At 42.5% G+C, this 26,444-nt stretch overlaps 1 protein-coding gene across 10 annotated transcripts in view; it reads left to right on the plus strand.

The window, feature by feature from the left end:
- CDKL5 (cyclin dependent kinase like 5) overlaps positions 1-26,444 on the plus strand; it is a 407,568-nt gene that overhangs the window by 153,693 nt on the left and 227,431 nt on the right. For 2 of the 10 annotated variants that reach the window (XM_073667416.1, XM_073667415.1), the window contains one exon: positions 17,996-18,181. The exons of the other annotated variants lie outside the window; for them this stretch is intronic. The gene's annotated coding sequence lies outside the window, so the exon portion shown is untranslated. The remainder of the gene's footprint in view (positions 1-17,995; positions 18,182-26,444) is intronic. 10 annotated transcript variants of the gene reach the window in all.

A 26,444-nucleotide genomic window follows, 5' to 3' on the forward strand; every position in this document is an offset into this window, starting at 1 on the left:
CAGACCAGTGGCATCGGTACAACCCTAGTGCATACTGTGCATTCTCGGATGCTGTTATGTGAGGAATCTTTGACTCTGCAATATTGGAGGAGCACAGTAGCACTCAAGCTGACTAGGATCAGGAGCTAACAGCGCACTCAGGAGATGCCAGCCAGATTCAGAGCAGCACTTACAAGCCCTATTGGAAAGAGGTTGTAAGTATTGTGCGTGTTCGGCCAATGCTGCTATACCGCAGTGGTGGCTAGTGACATAGACCATAAGTAACAAACAATAATTTTTTAAAAAAAAGTCTGAATAACTGTGAACAATTTTAGTAAAGAGTGAATTGGTAGCTTTCTTGATTTTACAGGCACTTTCCAATTACACCAATCGTTTTAAATGGAATTAATGTCCCCTTTAATTTAAAATAATGAAGGCAGATTCTCATGCAGATCAGTGTCCGGCCCATAGTCCTGAACAGCTCATTTACATAATAAGAAAAATCTTTATTTCTCTGGAATAAGACATTGGATCACAGATATCAAGGTGTCATTTTATTCAGCTTCCTATGAGATACATGCCCATATAAAATGCTTAGGAGATTTGATCCTACTGACAGTTTCCCTTTAACTACTTGGATCACTCGTTTCTAGGTTTAATTCTTTTAAAATGCAAAATAGTGTATGGGGTCTGTTCACAATCTGACCTAACACATACCCAATGCTGTGCCACACAAAATTGATCCAGGATTTTGATACAGAAATGAAATGTATTATAGGGAGTTCACAGATATTTTACAGTAACTTTGGCAGGATAAATGTTGCAATTGCACTGACTCTGCCAAGCAATGATGGAAGTAAGGGCGTCCAGCCATGTATAATATTAGTCTTGTGTACTATGAGTCATCCTTAGCAGGATACAAGCCAAGGAGCAGTTTTATAAAGTACATTTTATGTATATTACCAGTTACTTAGTGCTTATCATTGCAGATCTGGCTATGAAAGGATGACAGAAGAAGGGAAATGTGCAGAGCCTCAGCTTCCCAAGTTATGTTCTGAGCTGGAGATGAGAGCACACTGAATGCTCCCAGTAATGACTGTGCTGCTCTGTGAGCATTTCTCTGAATGTGTAGAACATTATTAGACTAATATGGGTTTTATATCAATATTAAAGTTCTCTTAATGGGATATTCCCCTCTCAGCCATTTATAGCCATATGTATCTATATGTAGCCGCCAGAGGTGGCCAGGATTATGGAAACTAGTTGCCTTGCTAAACTATATCCTTCCCTCCCATAGAAGTAACACTGCCTGCTCTTCTGATTGTGTAATTCTAGCCATCTCTGGCCCCTGACTGCAGACAGTAAATGTGGAGATGGGAGTACGCATTTAAAGGATACTAACACTAGATGCCAAAATACATCTGTCTTAAACCTGCCTGAAACTGGCCATAAGCATACCAGTAAGCTACACGGATCGATCGAGCTTCCGCTCCTACAAAATTCATTAATTTATATGATGGATCCCATTGGTATCTGAAGGACCTCATTAACTTACAAGTGGGGCAGTTGCTTTGATGTCAGTAATACTGTTGCATCCATTGCCAATGGCTCCTCTGATTACTGTGGGAGTAAAGACTAATTCCAACATGAAAAAGATTTGACGGGTTATTGAATGGCCAAGTCGAAGACCAGATCTATGTCCCATGTGGAGGATAGTGGTGAAATGAACTGTGCAGTGAAGAAGTCTCCCCATCATCGCACAGCTGAAATTATTCTCCTAGGCAAGTCCCATGAGCGGTACAGTCATGACACATGAGAACCAACCAATGGGGTGTCCTTACTTGTTCATAAGCCTGTAAAGATTAGAATACTTTGGTGCACCAACACGACGCCACCTGTAGGTTCACATTGCGAGAACCATCTTTGATGACTAATTCTAAACAATTCATTTATCTAATGTGAGTTTTTGTGGCCTAATTAGTGTTATTTTTATGCAATGTTCATTTTACAATTAACCTGATTTGATGGAAACGTTACTTTGGATTCCCAGCAGTGTGACAGATGTGCTGCTGACTCTGTTCTAACCCTCTTTGTTTATTGTATTAGAATTTTTATGTAATTCTTCCTACATTCGAGGATTACAGATCCCCCCACACAGCGTTATCCTGCCAAAATGTCAGGTACTATGTGCCGGGTACTGGATGCCGCCCAGTTCTTCTGATTTGCTTCATTACAACTAGCATTTGACCTTTGATTGCTTTCTATGAAATCTGTGCTCCACTTGATTATGTAATATGGGATTGCTCATCGACTATGTCTCATCAAAACAAGCGCTAATTATAAAAGCCTTTTCAGCTGCCTAATTCTGAATCTGAGTACTGATATCAATTAAAAACTCCTACCGGGATCGAAGTAGCAGAAACTGTTTCTATGTAGCTGTTTTATAGAATAAAAGGTAGTGTCCGTATTTTCTAAAACTTCCTAAGTTGTACTAAATTGTATGTTTATGCATTTATTAGTAGCAATTAAAAATGTTTATTGGGTCATTTTCTCCAATGCAATACAAGCTTTCTTTCTATGGCTGTGGTTGTGTGAACTTCTAAGGACTTGTTCACATGAGCGCGTAATTGGTCCATGTGCGCAATTTGTGGACTCATTTTATTTTTTTGTTAGTTTGCTTTTGAATGAGTAAGGTCATTTTCGGACAGTTTGAATCAGGCAGCTGAGAAAAAAAATAATTTTGTAAATAGCCTCTGTTCACACCTGCATTTTGTATTTTTATTTTTCTCTTTTCCGTCTTTTAGATGGAGAAAAAAAAGTAATGCAAAGAACAAATCCATTACATAATGGAAGCAAATACCAACAGAAAAACCCAATTGCAAATAGATTCCGTTTTTTTGGGGGGGTTTTTGTGTCTGTTTTTTTACAGGAAGGAAAAGCGCAGCATGGTAATATATTGTTGGTATAATGTTGTAAATTTACTCTATATCGAACCAGGGGAGGAGTCCTGAGGAGACAATTTGCATATTCTCACTGCATTTTGGGATAAGTGAAGAGTCTCCGCAAGCGTTTTTCACTGTTTTCATAACATATCAACAATAAGAACATGGAAGAGTCCAGGAGCCATTTGGTGAGCTGCATATCCTGCTACATGTTCACAGACTTGCCAGTGGAAAAGCCAAACTTCACATGCCAGAAATGCAAGCTTGTGTCCCTGTTGGAGGAAAAGTTGCGAAATCTAGAAGAGAGGTTAACTACCTTGAAAATGATTAAGGAAGGTGAAGAGTTCTTAGACAGAGCAGAATTATCTCTTCATGATACAGAAAGAGAAGAAATTCGAACTGCACCTGACAAAACAGAGGAATGGAAGCATGTGACCCACAGAAGCAGGAGGATCGAGAGGCAGTCAGCACCCATACTGCTCAGGAACCAGTACCAGGCTCTCACGCAGGAGAACCATGAAGAAATACAGCAAAATAAGACTTTGCCCACAATGAAGAACCTTGTAAGCCCTCAAAATCCTCCTGGATGAAGAAAGAAAAATGTTGTGAAGAAAAAACGGAGAGTGGTGGTCATGGGGGATTCCCTGTTGAAAGGAACAGAGGCCGCTATCTGCAGACCAGACATAACCTCAAGAGAAATGTGCTGTCTTCCAGGAGCAAAAATTAAAGATGTGTCTGACAGGATATCAAGACTCTTCAGACCTACAGATCACTACCCATTCCTGCTAATACCTGTGGGGACAAATGACACCGCAAGAAAGGACCTGGAAACCATCTGCAGTGACTTTGATGACTTAGGCAAGAAAGTGAAAGAATTGGGAGCGCAGGTGGTCTTCTCATCCATCCTCCCAGTGGATGGCCATGGAACAATGAGGTGGAATAAGATTCTACAGGTGAACTGGCTACGTCGATGGTGTCCGTCAACAAGGATTTGGATTTCTGGATCACGGAATGAATTACCTATATGATGGACTACTTGCTAGAGATGGGGTGCACCTTACGAAGACTGGAAAACATGTATTTGGAAGTTGCCTTGCTACACTCATCAGGAGAGCTTTAAACTAGAACAATGTGGGAAGGGAAGCAAAAGGCCAGAAAAAGCCATACAGCTGACAAATACTATTGAGATCTCTGCTACTGGAAGTGGAAAGGAAGAACAAAGACAAAAAAATGTAAATAATAAAAATATGGGAGGAAGAGAAACCAATCACAAACTAAAATGGTTTTATACAAATGCACAAAGCATGGGCAACAAACAAGGAGAATTGGAACTACTAACGCAGGAAAAGGAATATAATGTCATTGGAATCACTGAAACTTGGTGGGATGATACACATGATTGGAATACAAGGCTAAAAGGATACAAACTATTTGCAAGAAACAGACTTGATAAACGAGGAGGAGGTGTCGCATTGTATGTTAGAAAAGCGTATATTTGCACAGAGATTGAAGCAGAGACTGGGAGTTCTGTGGAAACTGTTTGGGTAAGAATACAAGGAGAGAACAACGGAAAGGACACCATTGTAGGCATTTACTACAGGCCACCTGGGCAAGCTGAAGATATGGATGAACTCTATGTATCAAATGACCAAATTCTCCAAAAAATATGACGTAGTGGTCATGGGAGATTTCAACTATCCAGACATTTGTTGGGAATCTCTCTCAAGTAAAACTAACAGGTCAAGCAAATTCTTATCCTCTCTTGCTGACAACTTTATCTTCCAAAAGGTAGGGGAGAAAACAAGGGGATCTGCTAGTTTGGATCTAATCCTTATAAACAGGGATGAAATGGTTGAGGAGGTAAAAGTGGCTGAGACCCTAGGAGGCAGCGATCATGCTGTTATAGAATTTTGGATAACTAGAGGAGGAAGACATGTGAAGACTCAAACTTCAAGGTTAGATTTCAGAAAGGCTGATTTTAAGCGACTCAGAAAGAGAATAGGAGGGATCCAATGGCTGGATGTCCTTAAGGACAAAAATGTCCAGGAAGGATGGGAAATTTTTAAAAATTAGATTCTCAAAGCGCAATCGTTAACAATCCCGAAAAGTAGGAAGAATGGTAAGCATTTAAGGAAACCAGGATGGATGAACACAGAACTTAAACACATGCTAAAAAGAAAGAAAGAAATGTTTATCAAATGGAAAGAGGGAGGCATATCTAAAGAAGATTATAATGCAGTCTGCAGATCCTGCAGGGCACGTATCAGGTTAGCTAAAGCAGACAATGAATTAAGGCTTGCAAGAGATGTCAAAAGCAATAAAAAAGGATTTTGGGGGTATGTCAAAAGTAGTGTTGAGCCACCCCCGTAGTGTTCGAGTTCGGTTCGGTTCGTCGAACACCCGTGTGTTCGCCGAACTGTTCGTCGAACTGTTCGTCGAACACCTTCGAACACCGTTAAAACCAATGGCAGGCAAACAAAAACACATAGAAACACATAGAAAACACCTTCAAAGGTGTCCAAAAGCTGACAAACTGCTCAGAAGACACAACTAGCACATGGAAAAGTGACAAGTACATATAGTCATGCGAAAAGAAAAGAGGTGGAGGAGTAAAAGGAGGGGGAGACACAGATATAGGCATGTCATGCCCTTCTAAAATCCAAAAAGTGAGAAGCCGACACGGCCAGTCCGCTCCTGCCCGTGCCACCTCCGTGTCGCCGGGTTTGTGCCAGAGCCGCGGTGAACCCTGATGGCCAGCCCCCCTCTCCCAATACTGGTGCCTGTCCGCTGGTGGGTCGAGCGAGCCCCCCTGTGGTGGAGGCAGCTCTAAGCTTTTTAATTTAAATTGTCTCTCTAATTTGAATGAATACACTTTAAATCAATTTACAAGGATCTATTGGAGGGCAAGTCTCATGCCAGCAGCCGCGTAATTCCAGCTCCAGTAGCGTCCACTAAAGCTGCTGCAGTTAAAAAGCTTTTATAAGGATCGAGCTCGGCTGTCCACCGCAAGGCATCCTACTGCCAGTCCCAGCCCCTATGCCTTGGGGTGCCTCCTGATGCTCTTCACTAAGTATCCCATGGTCCCGAAGCATTTCCTTTGAAAAAATTAAGTGTCTAAACTACAGGTGGTGTAGCTTGCTTAACAGCCGGGATAATCCGCTGACTAGCAGACACTGCTACTAGGCACAAAGTATTTCCTGGGCTAGATGCAGTTAAAAATTTGTAATTAGATACTCTCGTTGGATGCTGAGAAAGCATTCCATAGAGTCTCCTGGCACGCCATATATGATTCTCTTAAAAAGCTTGGGGTAGGGGTCTAGGGGACCCTTTTATAGCCAAAATCACGGCCCTGTATCACAATACGTCACCTAGGCTGAAGATAAATGGAACTGTAGCACCCTGAGGGCTCGGTTGCTACAGAGGTATTGCACCTCACCCAGAGGTGTGATATCTCACTCTCAGGTAAGGATGGAGTGTGGATCAGGACCCGACACCTGCATGCATTACACCACATTGCCGTGGGGCAGGGCGACCAATATGCCCCTGAGATGGGCACGACAGTCCCTGTCCCTGGCTGGAGTGGGGGGAGGGAACACTGAGGAAGGGGAACCCTGTAGTGCAGGAGCAGGGAGGAAGCAGTTCCTGGGTGCATTGAGAAGGGAGTATAAAAGGTGGGCACCATCTTAGTTCAGTGCAGAGAAGTCTGAGCAGAAGTGGCAGGGAGCAGGGGCTCTGCATGAGCTCTGCTCCGGAGGCGGGCCTAGTAACAGAGGCCCAGGCCTGGAAGAGTGAGAAGGAAGGAAGAGGAGCGGAGAAGGCTCCAGGAACGAGGAATGAAGGGATCCCAGGGGTGCGGACTGGCGAGTCGCCACCGCACGCCCGAATCCACCTGCGTGGAGGGGTCAGGCCAAAGGGGGAGACCGGTCCCCGAACTAGTGGAGGCAGGAAACGACCCTCAGCTAGAAACCAGAGGCTCTGACATTTTATGTGGCGCAGCCCCTCGCTACACCCGCTAGGAAGGCACCACATAGGGTCAGGGAAACTGGCGCCAAGTTTACCAAGAGGAGGCCCGAGGCAGCCGGACAGAAGTGTTGGTAAGAAAGGCCAGACAAAGGACACACAAAGAGGGTCCTGTGAAGTGCTTCAAAGTTATCTGGGAGTTGTCTGAGCCCCTCACCTGGTGAGCACAGTACGACGTGGGCAGCCGTTACCTGCAGACGTGGTCTGGATAATAAGAACTGTGAGTAAAGGCCCTGAACTGCATCACTGACTCCGTGTCGTTACTGCTGCTGCCCTGCACCATCACCCCCATCCTCCGCATACACTGCCCTGAGGCTATACTCCTCCCGTGGGGAGTTATGCTACGCTCTGCTGCACCCACAACACCAGCCTTAGCGGTCTGCCCTGTAGCGGCGGTTCACTCTGACCGCAATCCACGGGTGGCGTAGTCGTACATTTAAACATCAAAACCACATAAATAGTTCCGCCACTGGTTTGACCGCCCTGAGCCACGGAACCGGGTCACCGCCACGAAGACTACAACCACCAGCATCCACCAAAAAGGGTCCGGCTCCGGGTGTCCCAAGGCCCAGGGGGTGCGTCAGAACATTTTCATCACCTTTCACAATCACCAATGGGACAAGGCAGGGATGTCCTCTGTCCCCTCTCTTATACATCCTAGTGACGGAGCACCTGCTCTCATCAATTCGCCATAACCCCAATATTAGGTGGATTGAGGTGGGAGGCACCGAGTACAAGTGCTCTCTATTTGCTGATGATGTCCTAGTATATATCACTCAATCACATATATCCATCCATGCTGTTATGGCTGAAATAGATCACTTTGTTACATGGTCAAATTTTAAAATCAATGCAGCGAAGTCTGAGGCCCTCGATGTCTCCCTCCCCAAATCCATATAGGATTCCATCCAGTCCAACTTTCCCTTTGCCTGGCCCTCACAGGGTATCAAATACTTAGGAATTCCTATTCATAGAGACCTCTCCCATCTATGTTATCTTAATTTTGGGCCCTTTATTGAACAAGTCCATACAGACCACGGTTGGCAAGTTAGAACTGTAAGATTCACTACGTGAACCGCTGGTGTTTTGTGGAAAAGCACATGTACACTGCGTTCCAAATTATTATGCAAAAAGTGTTTAGGAGTGATAAGGGAAGAATTTGTTTGTTTGTCAGTTAAACTCATTGATGGTGATGTGTGTCAGGGCTCTTTATATCACTGTAAGCAATTGCAGACACCTGTGCTAATTAGTTTGGCAGGTGTGTCCAATGAAAGGCAAGACTACTTAAGAAGGCTCTCTCACATTATTAAGCAGCCTACATTTTCTGCCAAAATGGGAAAGAAAAAGGATGTGTCGGCTGCTGAGAAGCAACAAATTGTGGAGTGTTTAGGTCAAGGCATGACTACAATCAACATTGTGCGATGATCAGGATGAAGTGTCTTGGCAATCAAGAAGTATGTAGCTGATTCACAGTACACACGTGTGCGTGCTGATAAGGGTAAATTGAGGACTCTTTCCTACAGGCAATTACGTCAGGTTGAAAGAGCAGCGGCAAAAAAGCCTTGTCATAGCAGCAGACAAGTTTTTGAAGCTGCTGGTGCCTCCAACGTCCCCCGAACAACAAGATGCAGGGTCCTTCAGAGGTTTGCAGCTGTGCATACGCCATCCTGTCGACCTCCTCTATCCACTTCACACAAGCAGAAACGGCTCCAGTGGGCCAAACATTACATGAAGACTGATTTCAAAACTGTTTTGTTCACGGATGAGTGCCGTGCAGCGCTCGATGGTCCAGATGGATGGAGTGGAGGATGGCTGGTTGATGGACACCCCACGCAAACACGGCTACAGCGCCAACAAGGAGGAGGTGGAGTAATGTTTTGGGCTGGAATCATGGGGAGAGAGATTGTCTGCCCCTTTAGGATCCCTGAAGGCGCTAAAGATGAACTCCATAATGTATGTGGATTTTCTCAAACAGCACTTCCTGCCATGGTTCAAGAAGAAGAACCGTGTATTTCACAGCAAGATCATTTTTCTGCATGATAATGCACCATCTCATGCTGCACATAAAACATCTGCATCTCTGGCTGATATGGGCATAAAAGGGGACAAACTTATGGTGTGACCCCCATGCTCCCCTGACCTCTACCCCATTCAGAACCTTTGGAGCATCATTAAAAGGAGTGTCTATGATGGCGGGAGGCAGTTCACATCTAAGCAACAGCTCTGGGAGGGTATTCTGTCCTCATGCAAAACAATTGAAGCAGAAACCATCCAAAACCTGACAAATTCAATGGACGAGAGAGTTCAGAAGCTCCTTTCGAACAAGGGGTCCTATGTGAAAATGTAACATCACCTAGAATAAAGTTTTGAGTTGAAAACTGTTTGATTTCAGTTTCTAACAACCTGCTAATGCTTATAATTTCAAAAATGACAATTTTTTTGGTCTTTATTAAAATGAAAAGGTTGATCGAAAAGTTTGGGGGATCTAAGAGTGTGGCAACCCAGTAGTCATGATTACTTCGAATTCTGACATTATGAGGGTCATGCTGCAGGTAGTGCAGCAAGAAGGCACTTATGTGTCTTGCGCATCTCGGAGCCCCAAAATTATTTTCCGGGCTAGATGCAGCTAAAAATTATTTTTAATTTTAAATCTGGTGAAGCTTTAGTATAGATGGCCTAATAGGATCAGTGCTGCACACTGCTACAAAGCCCAAATTATTTTCCAGTCAAGATACAGATAAACATGATTAGTAATTTGAAAGCTTAAAACGGTTGGTAGGGTGATTTTAACCAATCATCAAGCTTTTACTCTCCCCAGGATATAAGTAGAAAGATAGGGGCGCAATAGCGCTGTTATCCAACAACAACCAAGTGGGTAAAAAGAAAATGTGCTCACCTTTATGAGTTGTGAAATGCACAACTCATGTAAGAATTAGTGACGAAGGGCTGCAGACAGCACAGAATCCCTAGGGATCTTGTAGGTAGTCTGTAGTAGGATGAAGTAGGTGCTGGTAAAAAATCCGCGCTCCTCCGTAGTGAAGAAATATGACGAGAGATTGTATAATTAAACAATCTTGTAGTTTATTGTTAAAAGCTACGATTACTACGCGTTTCGTGGACGTCCCGTCCACTTCCTCAGGTACATAGCTGATGTAGACCAATTTATCAAACGGTCTTATATACATAAAACTACACGTGGTGAAAAAAAAAAAAAAAAAAGGCCCGCTGTTATTCTTGGCGCCAAGACCAACCAACGGTTTACAGAGAGACAGTGAAATTATTTATAAATAGATTAAATAAAATTGTTGGTCGACTAATTACACTCTTATGCAAATAAAATGAAAACCATAGAACAAATAATTAAAATGACCTCTGAAATGTAATGATCCAAATGTATTATTACATTTATATTAAAGCACATGGGATAAAACATTTGTAGTTGATCGAGGACCGCAGTGTATGCGATCCCAAAGTCCTAGCTCTATTGTATCATGTGTGAAAGATCAGAGCGTCCAGACCGCTCTGCCAGACCTCACACCTCGTCGGCTGACAGGCAGAAAACCAAGAGCTGAAGGAATGGCAGAAGGTGCAAGCCTGCTATTAGTGTATTGGGTATGAGGTGTTTGTCAGTGAGGAAAGGGGGGGAAGGAGGGAGGACGGGCATGTAGAGATGACTGAGGACCGCAAGTGTGTAAACTCCTGAACGATTGGTATATTACAATGTATTGGAGATAAAATCTTCCAGATCACTGTGCTGGATCTCACACCTCATCGGCTGACTGACAGAGGACAGGGAACTAAAGGAATAGAAGAAAATGCAAACTAGTCTCCGTGGGACGTACTAGTCTGCTAAAGGTGTATTATGTATGTTATCAGTAGCAGTGTAAATAGAAGGGGGCAGGTTGTAGGAAAGAGTGGGGGAATGAGGAGATGGCTGTGTGGCTGTAGAATGCTGAGATACTTAGTTCTTATTATGTGCTGTGGCATATGTATATAGATGTTAGTGTAGAAGACCTCGGGAAATGCATGGAAGGAATTGGTATGCTGAATTATAAATGTAATAATACATTTGGATCATTACATTTCAGAGGTCATTTTAATTATTTGTTCTATGGTTTTCATTTTATTTGCATAAGAGTGTAATTAGTCGACCAATAATTTTATTTAATCTATTTATAAATAATTTCACTGTCTCTCTGTAAACCGTTGGTTGGTCTTGGCGCCAAGAATAACAGCGGGCCTTTTTTTTTTTTTTTTTTCACCACGTGTAGTTTTATGTATATAAGACCGTTTGATAAATCGGTCTACATCAGCTATGTACCTGAGGAAGTGGACGGGACGTCCACGGAACGCGTAGTAATCGTAGCTTTTAACAATAAACTACAAGATTGTTTAATTATACAATCTCTCGTCATATTTCTTCACTACGGAGGAGCGCGGATTTTTTACCAGCACCTACTTCATCCTACTACAGACTCTCCCTAGGATGACACAGGGGTAGAAAAGTCGTTTCGGATCCATGATTTGTTCATCTTTATGAACGTGAGTCTGTCTACATTATCAGTGGAGAGCCGCGTGCGCTTATCTGTCAGCACACCACCAGCAGCGCTGAACACACGTTCAGACAGAACGCTGGCTGCGGGGCATGACAAGATCTCCAAGGCGTAAGTGGCTAGCTCCGGCCATTTATCCAGATTGGAAGCCCAAAAAGAGCAAGGGTCCAGTGACACAGTCGTGGCTTCAATGTTTACTTGGAGATATTCCTGTACCATCGTCTCTAGGCGTTGACTATGTGTCAGACTTCTTGTCTCCTGTGGCCTTGCAAAGGATGGGCTAAAAAAGTGGTGAAATGATTCCGCAAAATTGATGTTACCAGCAGATACTGTGGTTCTGTTACGGTTTGAGTGCTGAACACTTGACGGTCCCACGGTTGGCAAGTTGGAACTGTGAGATTCACTACGTGCACCACTGGTATTTTGTGGAAAAGCACATGTAAGATTCTGCAACAGTCTCTGCTGATACTCCTGCATGCGTGCATCCCTTTCTATGGCAGGAATAATTTCTGCAAATTTACTTTTGTACCGGGGATCTAACAGTGTGGCAACCCAGTAGTCAGGATTATTTCTAATTCTCACAATTCGAGGGTCATGTTGCAGGTAGTGCAGCAAGAAGGCACTCATGTGTGTTGCGCATCCAGGAGCACCAAGTCCCTGTTGTGTTGGTGGCGAGGTAACAATCATGCTTCCTTCCTCTGTCCTCTCCCCCCAACCTCGCACAACAGAAATGTGATCAAGGTCTCCCTCATCTGATGAGTCTTCCATCAGTTCGTCCTCCACTTCTTCCTGGGCTCCTGCACCTTCCTCACTAGTTTGGCTGCTACCATGCGCCCTGGTAAAACCATCTCCCCCACCCTCACATGCCTGCCGCCTTGGTGCTGCCGACCGACTGGACCTTGCAGATGTTAGCCCTTCCGCATACAACTCCTCCTCCTCTACTTCCTCCACCTCCTCTTGTGCCACCACCTGACTCCGAATTCTGTTTAACATGTGCTCCAGCATGTAAATCACCGGAATAGTCATGCTGATAATGGCATCGTCAGCACTAAACATCTTCGTCGCCATTTCAAAACTGTGCAGAAGGGTGCATAGGTCCCTGATCTGAGACCACTCCTCCAACGTGATTTGCCCCACCTCTGAATCTCGTTGGCCCAGGCTATACGTCAGAACGTATTGCACCAGGGCTTGTCGGTGCTGCCACAGTCGCTGCAACATGTGCAGAGTTGAATTCCACCGGGTAGGCACATCACATTTTAGCCGGTGAAGTGGCAGGCCCAACGACTTCTGTAGAGATGTAAGTCGCTGAGCTGCGGGATGCGAACGGCGGAAGTGAGCACACAGCGACCGTGCCCTCTGCAGAAGGCCATCTAGTCTGGGATAGTGGGCTAAAAATTGCTGGACAACCAGGTTCAACACGTGAGCCATACAAGGCACGTGTGTGACATTGCCCCGGCGAAGGGCCGCACCCAGGTTTGCAGCATTGTCGCACACGGCCTTCCCTGGTTTCAGGTCCAGTGGAGACAACCATTCATGAAATTGGTTCTCCAGAGCTGACCACAACTCCTCAGCTGTGTGACTCACATTTCCCAGACATTTCAATGTAAAAACCGCCTGATAACGTTGAGCCCTACTGCCAGCATAGTAAGGAGGTGTGCAGGATCCCTTCTGCGCAGTTAGAAAGCTTGTGGCATGACCAGACAGGCTTTGGGTGCAGGTGGAAGACCGAGAGGAGGTTGAGGAGGCAGAAGCAGTGGAGGAATTTTGACACAAAGAGGATTGACGCACAACTCGTGGGGACGGCAAGACTTGGACAGCAGCCCCTTGTCCTGCTGTCACCATAGTTACCCAGTGCCCAGTCAGCGACATGTAACGCCCCTGTCCATGCCTACTCGTCCAAGTGTCTGTGGTGAAATGCACCCTGTCACACACAGAGTTTCTCAAAGAAGCGGTGATGTTGTGTGCGACATGCTGGTGGAGCGCAGGCACACCTTTCTTTGAGAAGTAGTGCCGACTGGGCATCTGGTACTGGGGCACTGCGACGGACATAAGGTCTCGAAAATCCTCTGTGTCCACCAGGCGGAAAGGCAGCATTTCTGTAGCCAAGAGCTTGCAGATGGTGAAATTCAACCTCTTAGCTTTCTCATGGCTAGGAGGAAATGGTCTTTTACTTGTCCACATCTGAGGGACCGAGGGCTGGCTATTGTGCTTAGACGGGGTTGATAAGGGTGTCCCCGGCAAACTGCCGGTCTGTGAGGAAGATGCAGGTGGACATGTTAGGTTGCCTTGATCCAAAGGTGGTGCTATCGATGTCGGACAGCGCTCAACACCAGCTGGTGTTCCCACCTCCAAAGAAAATGATGACCTGCCAATCACGCTGGCTGTTGCGGGTAAAGAGGTGGCAGGTCTGCGCCCCAAAACAGGTGTGACTGCTGTCCCCCCAGTCACAGAGGATGAAGAGGCCGCGGATGCACAAGATATGGCAGACGGTGGTTGGCCCGGCCGGCTAGGCCGCATTGTAGCACACTGAGCTTCCCACTGCAACTTATGCTTCATGTCCATGTGCCGGTTCATGCATGAAGTACTCAAACTATGTATTTTTTGGCCTCTACTTAGCTTTTGCTGACAAATGTTACAGATAACACGAGTTGGGTCATCTTTATCGATCTGAAAAAATGCCCAGGCTATGCAAGGCTTAGCACCCATGCGACCTGAAGAGCCACCACGACTTGTGGTGAGAGGCAGAGTTGTGTTTGAGGATGCAGTTGTTGACGTGCTTCCAGTACTACGTCTCTGTCCAGGAAGGCGCAACCTGACCTCGTCGTCACTAGCATCTTCCTCCACCTCCTCTGCTGACCTCATCTCTTGGCTGACTGTGGGTTGACAGTAAGTGGGATCTCCAACCTCATCATCATCACCCTGTGCGTTATCACACCCGTCGTCCTCAGAGCCAACCTGTTCCTGCCCTGACAAAAAACTAAAGTTGTCGCTCCAATCAGGTATTTGAGTCTTATCATCGTCTTCCTCATTGTCTCCACCAACAGGAGTTACAGTTTGGGAATGAGGGTCTACATTATGGTCAGAACCTTCTGCGTCTGGTCCTGGATCCGACTCATAAAGATTCTGGGCATCAGTGCAGATCATTTCCTCGTCTGGATTCACAGAAGCGCTGGAGTCGACCTCTGATTCCCAGGCTATAGTATGAGTAAACAGCTCTGCAGACTCAACCATCTGTTCTACCTCATACTCAGACGGGCAGCTGGAGATTTGGGAGCTGTGAGGAAGCAAGTGCGATTGGGGTGACACCTTTGAGGACTGGAGTATTTGTGATGTTGAAGTTGATGTGGAGGAGAGCCCACTTAAAGGAGCACTTGATATCCGTTGAAGCACCTGCTGTTTTTGTGCCTCATCTGGAATTTGTAGCGATTGACGTGGCCGTAAGAAAGGGATCTTATCACATTGTCCGCTAAAAGAAGTAGACATTTTAGTTTGGCTGGAAGATGGTCTTTCTTCTGCAGATGTTACTGTTGCTTTAACACCTACCCCACGGACACAACCTTTTTTCCCCTTCCCAACACGCCTATTCCCCTTTCAACCAGCAGCAGGCCTTTTTCCACTCATTTTGGTGGTTAACTAATTCACAACTCTGGAGTTGTTTGCACAAAAAAACAATGGATGGTAACCGAGCAGAGCTGAGTGGCCAAACTGTGGTATTAGGCCAAAACTATTGGCTGGGTTAGATGCAGAAAAAAATTATATTCAATTTGCAACCTGATGGAGGTCAGTATAGATGGACTAATACAACAAGTCCCACACACAGCTAGAAGCCCAATATTTTTTCAGAGGTAGATGCAGAAAAAAATATATTCAGTTTGCAACCTGATGGAGGTCAGTATAGATGGACTAATACAACAAGTCCCACACACAGCTAGAAGCCCAAATATTTTTTCAGAGGTACTGTAGATGCAGATAAAAATTATTTTTAATTTGCAACCTGATGGAGGTCAGTATAGATGGACTAATAGAGAAAGTCCGACACACTGCTAGAAGGCCAAATATTTTTTCAGAGCTAGATGCAGAAAAAAATTATATTCAGTTTGCAACCTGATGGAGGTCAGTATAGATGGACTAACAGAGAAAGTCCCACACTCTGCTAGAAGGCCAAATATTTTTTCAGAGCTAGATGCAGAAAAAAATTATATTCAGTTTGCAACCTGATCGAGGTCTGTATAGATGGATTAATAGAACAAGACCCACACACAGCTAGAAGCCCAATATTTTTTCAGAGGTAGATGCAGAAAAAAATATATTCAGTTTGCAACCTGATGGAGGTCTGTATAGATGGATTAATAGAACAAGACCCACACACAGCTAGAAGCCCAATATTTTTTCAGAGGTAGATGCAGAAAAAAATATATTCAGTTTGCAACCTGATGGAGGTCAGTATAGATGGACTAATACAACAAGTCCCACACACAGCTAGAAGCCCAATATTTTTTCAGAGGTAGATGCAGAAAAAAATATATTCAGTTTGCATCCTGATGGAGGTCAGTATAGATGGACTAATACAACAAGTCCCACACACAGCTAGAAGCCCAATATTTTTTCAGAGGTAGATGCAGAAAAAAATATATTTAGTTTGCAACCTGATGGAGGTCAGTATAGATGGACTAACAGAGAAAGTCCCACACACTGCTAGAAGGCCAAATATTTTTTCAGAGCTAGATGCATACACAAAATTATTTTGAATTTGCAACCTGATGGAGGTCAGTATAGATGGACTAATAGAACAAGTCCCACACACTGCTAGAAGGCCAAATATTTTTTCAGAGCTAGATGCAGAAAAAAATTATATTCAGTTTGCAACCTGATGGAGGTCTGTATAGATGGATTAATAGAACAAGACCCACACACAGCTAGAAGCCCAATATTTTTTCAGAGGTAGATGCAGAAAAAAATATATTCAGTTTGCAACCTGATGGAGGTCAGTATAGATGGACTAATACAACAAGTCCCACACACAGCTAGAAGCCCAAATATTTTTTCAGAGGTACTGTAGATGCAGATAAAAATTATTTTTAATTTGCAACCTGATGGAGGTCAGTATAGATGGACTAATAGAGAAAGTCCGACACACTGCTAGAAGGCCAAATATTTTTTCAGAGCTATATGCAGAAAAAAATTATATTCAGTTTGCAACCTGATGGAGGTCAGTATAGATGGACTAACAGAGAAAGTCCCACACACTGCTAGAAGGCCAAATATTTTTTCAGAGCTAGATGCAGAAAAAAATTATATTCAGTTTGCAACCTGATGGAGGTCAGTATAGATGGACTAATAGAATGATGCTATGCCCAAAAGATTTTACTTCACTAGGTGCAGTAAAAAATTGGTATTCTATACACAGGTGGTATATCTTGCAACACAGATAGGCTACTCCACTGACTAACACACTCTGCAATAGGCCAAAAAGGATTAGCTTTGCTAGATTCAGCCAAATGCTGTGAAAAAAACTTGCACAGCACTGGCACAGACCTGCCTGGCAAAAACTGATAGGAACTGATGTAACCTAGTCCTGAAAAGGACTGCAAATACAATTAGTCTTTACTCCCACAATCTATCTATTTAAGAGCACAGACCTCCCTGATAAAAGTCATAGTAAATGCTGTAACCTAGTCCTTAAAAGGACTGCAATCACAACTATTCCCTACTCCCAAGCTATCTGTATATTTGTGCGAAAATTGGCTTGAAATTAACAAGGTATAGCGCACACAGCAACAGCGGTGCCGTCTAACATGCAGCTGCAGCAGTGAGAAAATGGTGGCGACGGGGAAAATGGCTGGGTCTTATAGGGCAAGGACATGTGACATACACTGCCAATGACACATGCCCTTGCTTGTGTGAAAAAAAGCACTTCGCTCCGTGTGTGCGCTGCTGATAGGCTGACAGATTGCACCTCCCCACTGCAAATGCGGGAAAGAGAAAAAAAAATGGAGATCTTCATTGTTCCTGCAGAGATCCATCCCCTGCCCCTCCCCCCGCCCCGCTGTACACTCAAACTGCGTATTAACATTAATTTTCATCATTACTGAGAAAAAATCCAGTTATGATTTTGGTGCACGAACAGTTATCGAACATAACCTCGAACAGCCGAATTTTTCTCAAATTGTTCGTGTTCGCCGAACGGCTCGAACACCGCCCAAAACAGCTCGAATTTGAGATTGGCGAACAGTTCGAGTAGAACAACGCTCATCTCTAGTCAAAAGTAAAAGAAAAGTCAAAGATGCTATAGGATTTTTACAGGATGAAAATGGTGAAATGGTAAGAAAGGATGTTGAGAAGGCCGAACTTTTTAATTCCTATTTTGCATCTGTTTTCTCTCAGAAAGAAAATGTAACATCTACTGATCTTCACTGTCCTATTAAAGGAATAGAGGAATCCAAGTTATCTGTAAACAGAGAGATTGTGAGGGAATATTTATCTAACATAAATGAGTTCAAGTCTCCAGGTCCAGATGAATTACACCCCAGAGTACTGAAGGAGATCGTAGAAGAAATTTTAGAACCACTCCCCATAATCTTTGAAAATTCTTGGAGAACAGGAGAAGTCCCAGAAGACTGGAGAAGAGCAAATGTTGTTCCTATCTTCAAAAAGGGGAAGAAGGTGGACCCAGGGAACTATAGGCCGGTGAGTCTGACTTCTATACCAGGAAAGATCTTTGAACAAATTATTAAACAACATGTATGTAAGTACCTGGATAACAATGAAGTGATTAACCAGAGTCAGCATGGGTTTGTAACTAACAAGTCATGTCAGACTAACTTAATTTCCTTCTATGACAGAATCACTGGCTGGGTGGATCAGGGAAATGCTGTAGATATAGTATATCTTGAATTCAGCAAAGCATTTGACAAAGTATCTCACACCATCCTTATTGAAAAAATTACCAAGTATGGAATGGACAAGGCAACTGTTAGGTGGATTCATAACTGGCTTAGTGATCGGACTCAAAGCGTGGTCGTAAATGGCTTCACATCCAGTTGGATGAATGTCTCAAGTGGGGTACCACAGGGCTCTGTCCTGGGACCTGTATTGTTCAACATCTTTATCAATGATTTAGATGAAGGAATTGCGGGTAAACTGATTAAATTTGCTGATGACACAAAGCTAGGAGGGATAGCTAACACTAGAGAAGAGAGAGAGAGGATTCAAAAAGACCTAAATAAACTGGAGCAGTGGGTAGTAACTAACGGAATGGTTTTTAACAGGGAAAAATGCAAAGTACTACATCTGGGCTATAAAAATGAAAAAAGCATATACAAAATGGGAGGAATAGAGCTAAGCAACAGTACATGTGAAAAAGACTTAGGTATACTAATAGATCATAGACTGAACATGAGTCAACAGTGTGATGTAGCAGCAAAAAAGGCAAATACAATTCTGGAATGTATTAACAGAAGCATACAGCCTAGATCACGTGAAGTCATCATCGGACTTTACTCCTCTTTGGTCAGACCTCATCTGGAATACTGCGTCCAGTTTTGGGCACCACATTTTAAAAAAGACATAGACAAACTGGAGCAAGTTCAGAGAAGAGCAACCAGAATGGTGGCCGGTCTGCAAACCATGTCCTATGAGGAACGGTTACAGGATTTGGGAATGTTTAGCTTGCAAAAAAGAAGACTGAGAGGAGACTTAATAGCGGTCTACAAATATCTCAAGGGCTGTCACATTGAAGAAGGATCATCTTTATTCTCATTTGCACAAGGAAAGACTAGAAGCAATGGGATGAAACTGAATGGGAGGAGACACAGATTAGATATTAGAAAAAACTTTTTGACAGTTAGGGTGATCAATGAGTGGAACTGGCGGCCACGAGAGGTGGTGAGTTCCCCTTCAATGGACGTCTTCAAACAGAGGCTGGACAGACATCTGTCTGAGATGATTTAGTGAATCCTGCTTTGAGCAGGGGGTTGGACCAGATGACCCAGGAGGTCCCTTCCAACTCTACCATTCTATGATTCTATGAAATCCCCCCCCCAAAAAAGCAATAAAATAGAAAGTGCTCTACATCTATTAAAATCTCATAAAAAAAAAAAGACATAACCAGTTTTGCATGGCGTGTATAAAAATCTATACAGCTATTTTATCATCTGACAATAAATGTAAAAAAATAGCAACAGTCATATCCCTTAATAAGGTAATCAGCCCAAGAGCGATGTACAATTATGTAATCAAATGATGTTGCTGCTTATATAAAAATGGACTCCACCTATGTAATCTGCATGCACATAGTTGTAATAGACATGGTAACATTTCAATTCCTGCTACATAATAAAGTTTCAAACAAAAAAAATGAAGATTACAATATATAGTAAAGTATCAACATTATACACGTTGCAATTAGGGATGAGCAGACTGGGCGCGTTGGCTTTGACCGAACTTAAGTCCAAAGTTCGGTCGGGTTCCAGAACTGAATCCAAGCTTGAATCTGAACTCGAAGCCAATAGAAATAAATGGTGACCCAAACTTTGGAGCTGGAAAATCTGTCTCCTGCCCCCTGGAGATTTCCTGGAGATGTGTGTGTTCAGAGTTCAGCACAGTGCCCAGCACGAATCCCGAACTTTACAGTTTGGGTTCGCTCATCTCTAGTTGCAATACACATGTAGTCAATAATGCAGAGAGGAAGCTATACGGGGTATGTTTCAGTACAGTGAAAAATCCATAACGTGTATCACCAAGTGAGTTGTGGTTCTGTCTCTTTAGCGATCAGTAAAAGGTTGATTATAGTAATACAGTGGTGTGAAAAAGTGTTTGCCCCCTTCCTGATTTCTTATGCTGTTGCATGTTTGTCACACTTAAATGTTTCAGATCACAAAACAAATTTAACTATTAGACAAAGATGACACAATTAAACACAAAATGCAGTTTTTAAATGAAGGTCTTTATTATTAAGAGAGAAAGAAATCCGAACCTATGGGGCCCTGTGTGAAAAAGTGATTGCCCCCACCCCCTAAAACTTAAATTAACTGGTTTAACACATCTTTGAGAAGCTGAGTTCAATTTCCCAAGCCACACACAGGCCTGATTACGGCCACACTTGTTCTCAATCATGAAATCACTTAAATAGGACCTGCCTGACAAAGTGAAGTAGACCAAAAGATCCTCAAAAGGAAGACATCATGTTGCGATCCAAAGAAATTCAGGAACAAATTAGAAACAAAGTAATTGAGTTCTATCAGTTTGGAAATGTTTTAAAGCAATTTCTAAAGCTTTGGGACTCCAGCGAACCACAGTGACTGCCATTATTCACAAATGGCAAAAGCATGGAACAGTGGTGAACCTTCCCAGGAGTGGCCGGCCGACTAAAATTACCCCAAGAACGCAGCAAAGACTGATCTAAGAGGTCACAAAAGACCCCATAACATCCAAACAACTGCATGCCTCGCTTGCCTCAGTTAAGGTCAGTGTTAATGACTCCACCATAAGAAAGAGATTGGGCTAAAATGGCTTGCATGGCAGAGTTCCAAGACCAAAACCACTGCTGAGCTAAAACATAAAGCCTTGTCTCAGTTGTGCCAGAAAACATCTTGATGATTGCCAATCCTATGGGAGAATACTCTGTGGACTGATGAGACAAAAGTTAAAGTTTTTGGAAAGTGTATGTCCCATTACATTACAAAACAAAATGAAGACCCTGGAGTAGCCTAGTCAAAGTCCTGACCTTAATCCGATTTGAGATGCTGTGGCTGGACCTTAAAAAGGTGATTCATGCTCAGAAACCCTCCAATGTGACTGAATTACAACAATCTTACAAAGATGAGTGGGCGAAAATTCCTCCAGCGTTGTAAAAGACTTCTTGTCAATTATAGCAAACACTTGATTGCAGTTGTTGCTAATAAGGGTGGCGCAACCAGTTATTAGGTTTAGGGGGTAATCACTTTTTCACACAGGGCCCTGTAGGTTTGGATTTCTTTTTTCCTTAATAATAAAGACCTTCATTAAAAAACTGAATTTTGTGTTTACTTGTGTTATCTTTGTCGAATATTTAATTTTTTTTGTGATCTGAAACATTTCAGTGTGACAAACATGCAAAAGAATAAGAAATCAGGAGGGGGCAAACACCTTTTCACACCACTGTGTATCAGTAACTAGGTTCTAGCCATATCTTTAGTATTTTGAAATATATTTTTATGTGACTTTGTTTTCCAGATCAGATCTAATCAGCATGGTTTTCAATTAGTCTTATCACTGGAAATGTTCGAGCCAAGAAGGCAACATTTTGTTAGAGACTTTCAATATTTTTAACATGCTCGCCCTGAGTAGCTAAAAATATGGGACTGAGTAAAATTTGTCATCGCTTTGTAAGAAAAAAAATCATTGGAATACAGTAAGCTCATTCAGAATCGCCCACATTTTCTGGTCCAACTTTAAGGCAGGTGCAGATGAGTGTATTTTCAGTCCAAGTGTGATCCGACAACGCATCAGACCAATGTTAGCGCATGGGGCCACGCATGCCTGAGTTTGATCTAATATTTGGATTGTACTCAGCCGTGGAAGTCAATGCGTGCGTGGGGAACTTTGGACTGCATTCGGATGACATCTAAGTGCAGTCTGATTTCCACTCTCTGACTGAATGGAGAAGATGGAGACGTTTTTTGATCAGAGTGTCATTTACATAATCGGCCTTATTCTCTTGGAAAAGAGAATCTACGGCCGTCTGCCCCATCCATTATGAATACTGGTTTGTTTTTGTTTTTTTTCTGTAGGAGCATGTACCATAGAGAAGACCAGCACACCTTGTTATACAATGTATAACTCTATTTTGGAAACATTGGATTAACATTGTTTCTTCACATCAATTTAGAGTATTTACAAGAATATCCCCAGTGGTTCATAGCTAGATAAAAGGTAAATAACCACAGTAAGGGTCTGTGCACACAATGTTTTTTTTTCTGCGCAGTTTTGTCACAAAGGATTTCCTAATTCCAGCACAGGAATGAGATTCCTGAAGTCTCATGCACACGTTGCTTATTTCTTCCTTCCAGATGTGCTGCAGATGTAAATCTACAGAATGTCAATTCTTTCAGCGTTTTTGCTACAGACTTCACCCATACTAATGAGTGTGGATCATTCAGTGCGCATATTGTTCTCAGCAGCACAACTCTCGTTTACACAGGACAATTCTCTGCCGAGAACGATGATCTTTGGGCAAATCAAAAGATCGTTTCCGCCAACAAACAAGTGTTTTGCTCGTTTGCCAGGTGTAATGTGGATCTTTAATGAGTTGGGGCATAAATATAATGCTCTGTCTACAATTCAACACCATGAGTAAGAACTTTCACTCGAAATTCACAGGCGATTTGATGTGAAAGTAGAAAGATCCCAGAAGGTGAGCTGGACTTCTCTGTAATACTTGTTGGACTTAGTTGACTGTGCACACAAAATAAAGAGAATTACTTTTGCAAATAATTCTGGCAATAGACTTTACTAGCTATAGGACTGGTCTGGGCTCTAAGTGGAAAAAAAAAAGCAATGTATATGACAAGAGATCTCAAACATGTTTATAAGAAGAGTATTGTAGCTTTAGGCATGTAAAGGGTATGTCTCACAAACCACACCCATATACCATTTCATTTCTAAAGATTTATTTGAAATGCTATATATTCTGTGTTGTTGACAGTATTTAAAACCATCTAAGCTAAAAGGGTCATCTCCTGAAGACAACCACTTTCTGAAAAGTTTCCAGCTTCCGTTTTGTCAGAGGCTTTTCCTGGAGAAATGTAACATTACATTCCAGCCATAGAAATGAATGGCCGACCATGTTATGCATGGGCTCAAAAAGTAGACTTATCTTATGGCTCTCAAAGGGTTTTGGTTGTACTTTATGGCATCAGTAAGTTATGATAAAATATATGGACAGGAGTAGTAATTGTGTGACAATCCCTTTAAATATTCCACATGTATTCTACAAATACTCCAAGAAACATAACCACATAGAAAAAAATCTGTGCACACTCAACAATTAAGCAAAAATCTATTAATTTTATTAACACAAATATAAAGGTAAACACTCAGCTAAAATCAATTAAAATGCAAACCTAGAAAAAATTCCCCATAATATGATAGTTGGAGGAAACACACGGCACCTGCCTTGTGTAATGCAGGAACTCCTCTCCAATGTGCGCCCTAAGATGTCAAAATGTAAAATCAAATGAAAAAGTCTAACACAAAGTAACAAAAAAAAATTAAGGTCGTCGATTTTCTCACCGGTCTTGATGAAGGACCGTCGTGGAGTCTGATACTCCTAATTCATGGAGAGGTACATGCGCTTTCATGAATCGGGAGTGTCTGAAGAGTGGTGTGTACCTCCATGCGCTATGTCAGAAATCTTGTTCCAGTCTCTGTAAATTAGACAAGCTGTGGCATCATGCCCCTACCGTGCCCCTGTCCCACCCCAACTATGGCCGTTTTTGTTTAGTAAGGAGAAATTGATGTGAAAATACCAAAAGTTGCAACATTTTTGCGCAACTCACGGTTGCCCCAAACTTTTACAATTTACGGCTGAATTCTGTTGAAATTGCTTTGATCAACTAGAGTCATTACGTGGTATTATTGGTTTTTAAATTGTGTTTGGGAACTTTATTAATTATGATTGTTAGGTCTGATTGTGAATCATTTTATTGTTTGTTACTTTGTGTTTCACTTTTTGATCTAATTGTACATTGGAGAGTGGTGCTCATCCTTCATTTGTTTTGTACACGTCATCTACAAAACTTTTCATGCCCGTTGTACTTCAGTTTGTGGTGTAGAATAAATCTTCCCCTATTACATTTTCATTTTCCAGTTCCTTTCCATTATGTAGACCTCTTGGGCAGTTGTTCCTCTTGACTATCACTTTTTCCGTAATCTAATATATAGAGCATTTAATTCAAGTAAAAAAGCGTAGATTTTCATGCAGTTCTGAATGAATCACCATTGAATCATTATTTAATTCTAGTAAATATGGCTTCTCATTATAGTTTAATTTTACTTGGAGATCATGTTCAACTTAATGGTGAATGTCATGAGACAAAACCATCTTTTAACAAGAATCATATTTTTACCCACAACCCAAAATAATTGGAAACCCAGATGAAACTTCTGGGTGGAAATCTGAATGTTTACTCCAAGGAGCTGCTCACTGTTCTAGAAATACAAGAGTAGCAGCTTAAATCTACATGGATTTCGGGCTCCAATTTCTGTTCAGTTTTGTTTTTCTTTCCTTCAGTTTTAAATATCAGATGTGTAAGAATTCTGTTCACTGGGAACACATGGGAAGTTCTTCAATTGGCTGTGTCGTTAGCAATGGGGGATATTGTGCTGGCTGGCATCCAACAGTTAAATCAGTTTGTAGATAAAATAGCTGCCCAGGCTTTTTCTGCTGCTTTCCAACACAATGGAGCCGATCAGGCACATTGTGTAGTCTGGCAAAATGGAATTCAAGTATTTTCAAAAATTTATGCTTAAAATTCCCTTCAGAGATGAAATTCCTTCCTGCTGTTAACCTTATAACATTTTTCAGCGTCAACACCCATGACGCCTGAGCAACATTAAAAGGGTTGTCGGGGATTACTTTTTCTTGTCCTATAGGGTTGAAGCTATAGAAAATAACTTAACTATACCCAGCCTCCTCAGGGTGGAGTGGTTAAGCAATCATCATAGAAGTTTTTGGACTTTATGAGAAAAATCATTGACATTATTCTTGACAAGTTAGTTGAAAAATTGGTTGTTAGCAACATTTTATCCATAACTTAGCATTGATGGTTCAGTTGGTGCCAGTCATACACCAGTCTTTAAAATATAGTTCATCTGAGTGACTAGTGGCAATTATTTTTAAAGGGAACCTGTCATCTGATTCACGCAGCCCAAACCGCGGGCCTCATGAATTAGAGTTTGGGTGCATGATTGCAGCCACTTATATCGTTCTCTGAAATGCTTCAGGTTTTCAGAGAAAATATGTTATAAATATCCGGCAACCTGTTAATCCTACTGGTGGTTGACAGGTCTCTCTCATAGCGAGAGAACTGTCAATCACCTAGAAACCGGTCAGAGGTGGCACCGGACAAGTCTCATTCTCCAGCTGGATCTTTAAAGTAGATTTTCTATGAAATGTCAGAACATTTTAACATATAGCCAAGCTCTGATTCATGCTTTCCACGCCTTAGGCAGTATTAGGTGACAGGTTCCCTTTACGAGGTACACCCCTGTGACTAAAAATGAAATATACGGCTGCTGTGTGTAAACATAGATTTGCAGTACAGTTTGCACCATTTTCTCTTTGTTAGGGCTCTTAGAGACAGCTGTAGATTCTCTCATTCGATTGTGCAAATGACACTCTGATCAAACTCTGATTAGTGTTTGAGCCAAGTGTGGGCATAGTGTGATCCAATTCTCTCGAATGTGAGTAGTAGATGGAGAACATAATTTCTCCATCTTCTCTATTGTTTCAGTGTGCGTAAATCTGACTGCACTCAGAAGTCATCCATGATTTCCAAACTTGTTGACTTGCTGGGCCAAATGCGATCCAAATATTGGGATCAAACTTGGACATGCAGCAATTTTTTTGTTGGACAGACTCTGTGCAAGAAAAAAATTCAGACATGTGCACAGTCCCGTAGACTAACATTGGTCCGAGTACGATCCAGTATTTTATCGGATTACACTCGGACCGATAATACGGCAGTCTGCACCTGCCCTTATATTGCTAAATTTGTCAGATACTTTCTGTGCTGCCCCACTCCATCCACTTTTCTTACCCTTTTTCAAATATTGCATGGGAAGGGAAATATCCCAAATTTTCGGGCAAGTAGTAGCATGTACCAAAATTTGTGACTCTTTAGAACAGATAATTAACTTTTAGCTTGCACTATTTATTTTTAAATGTTTTTTTTGTCAGCTGACTGTACAA

Source organism: Phyllobates terribilis, unplaced genomic scaffold (genome assembly GCF_046119375.1).
Source record: "Phyllobates terribilis strain yellow unplaced genomic scaffold, ASM4611937v1 Scaffold_2__4_contigs__length_985480577, whole genome shotgun sequence".
NCBI classification, from domain to species: Eukaryota; Metazoa; Chordata; class Amphibia; order Anura; family Dendrobatidae; genus Phyllobates; species Phyllobates terribilis.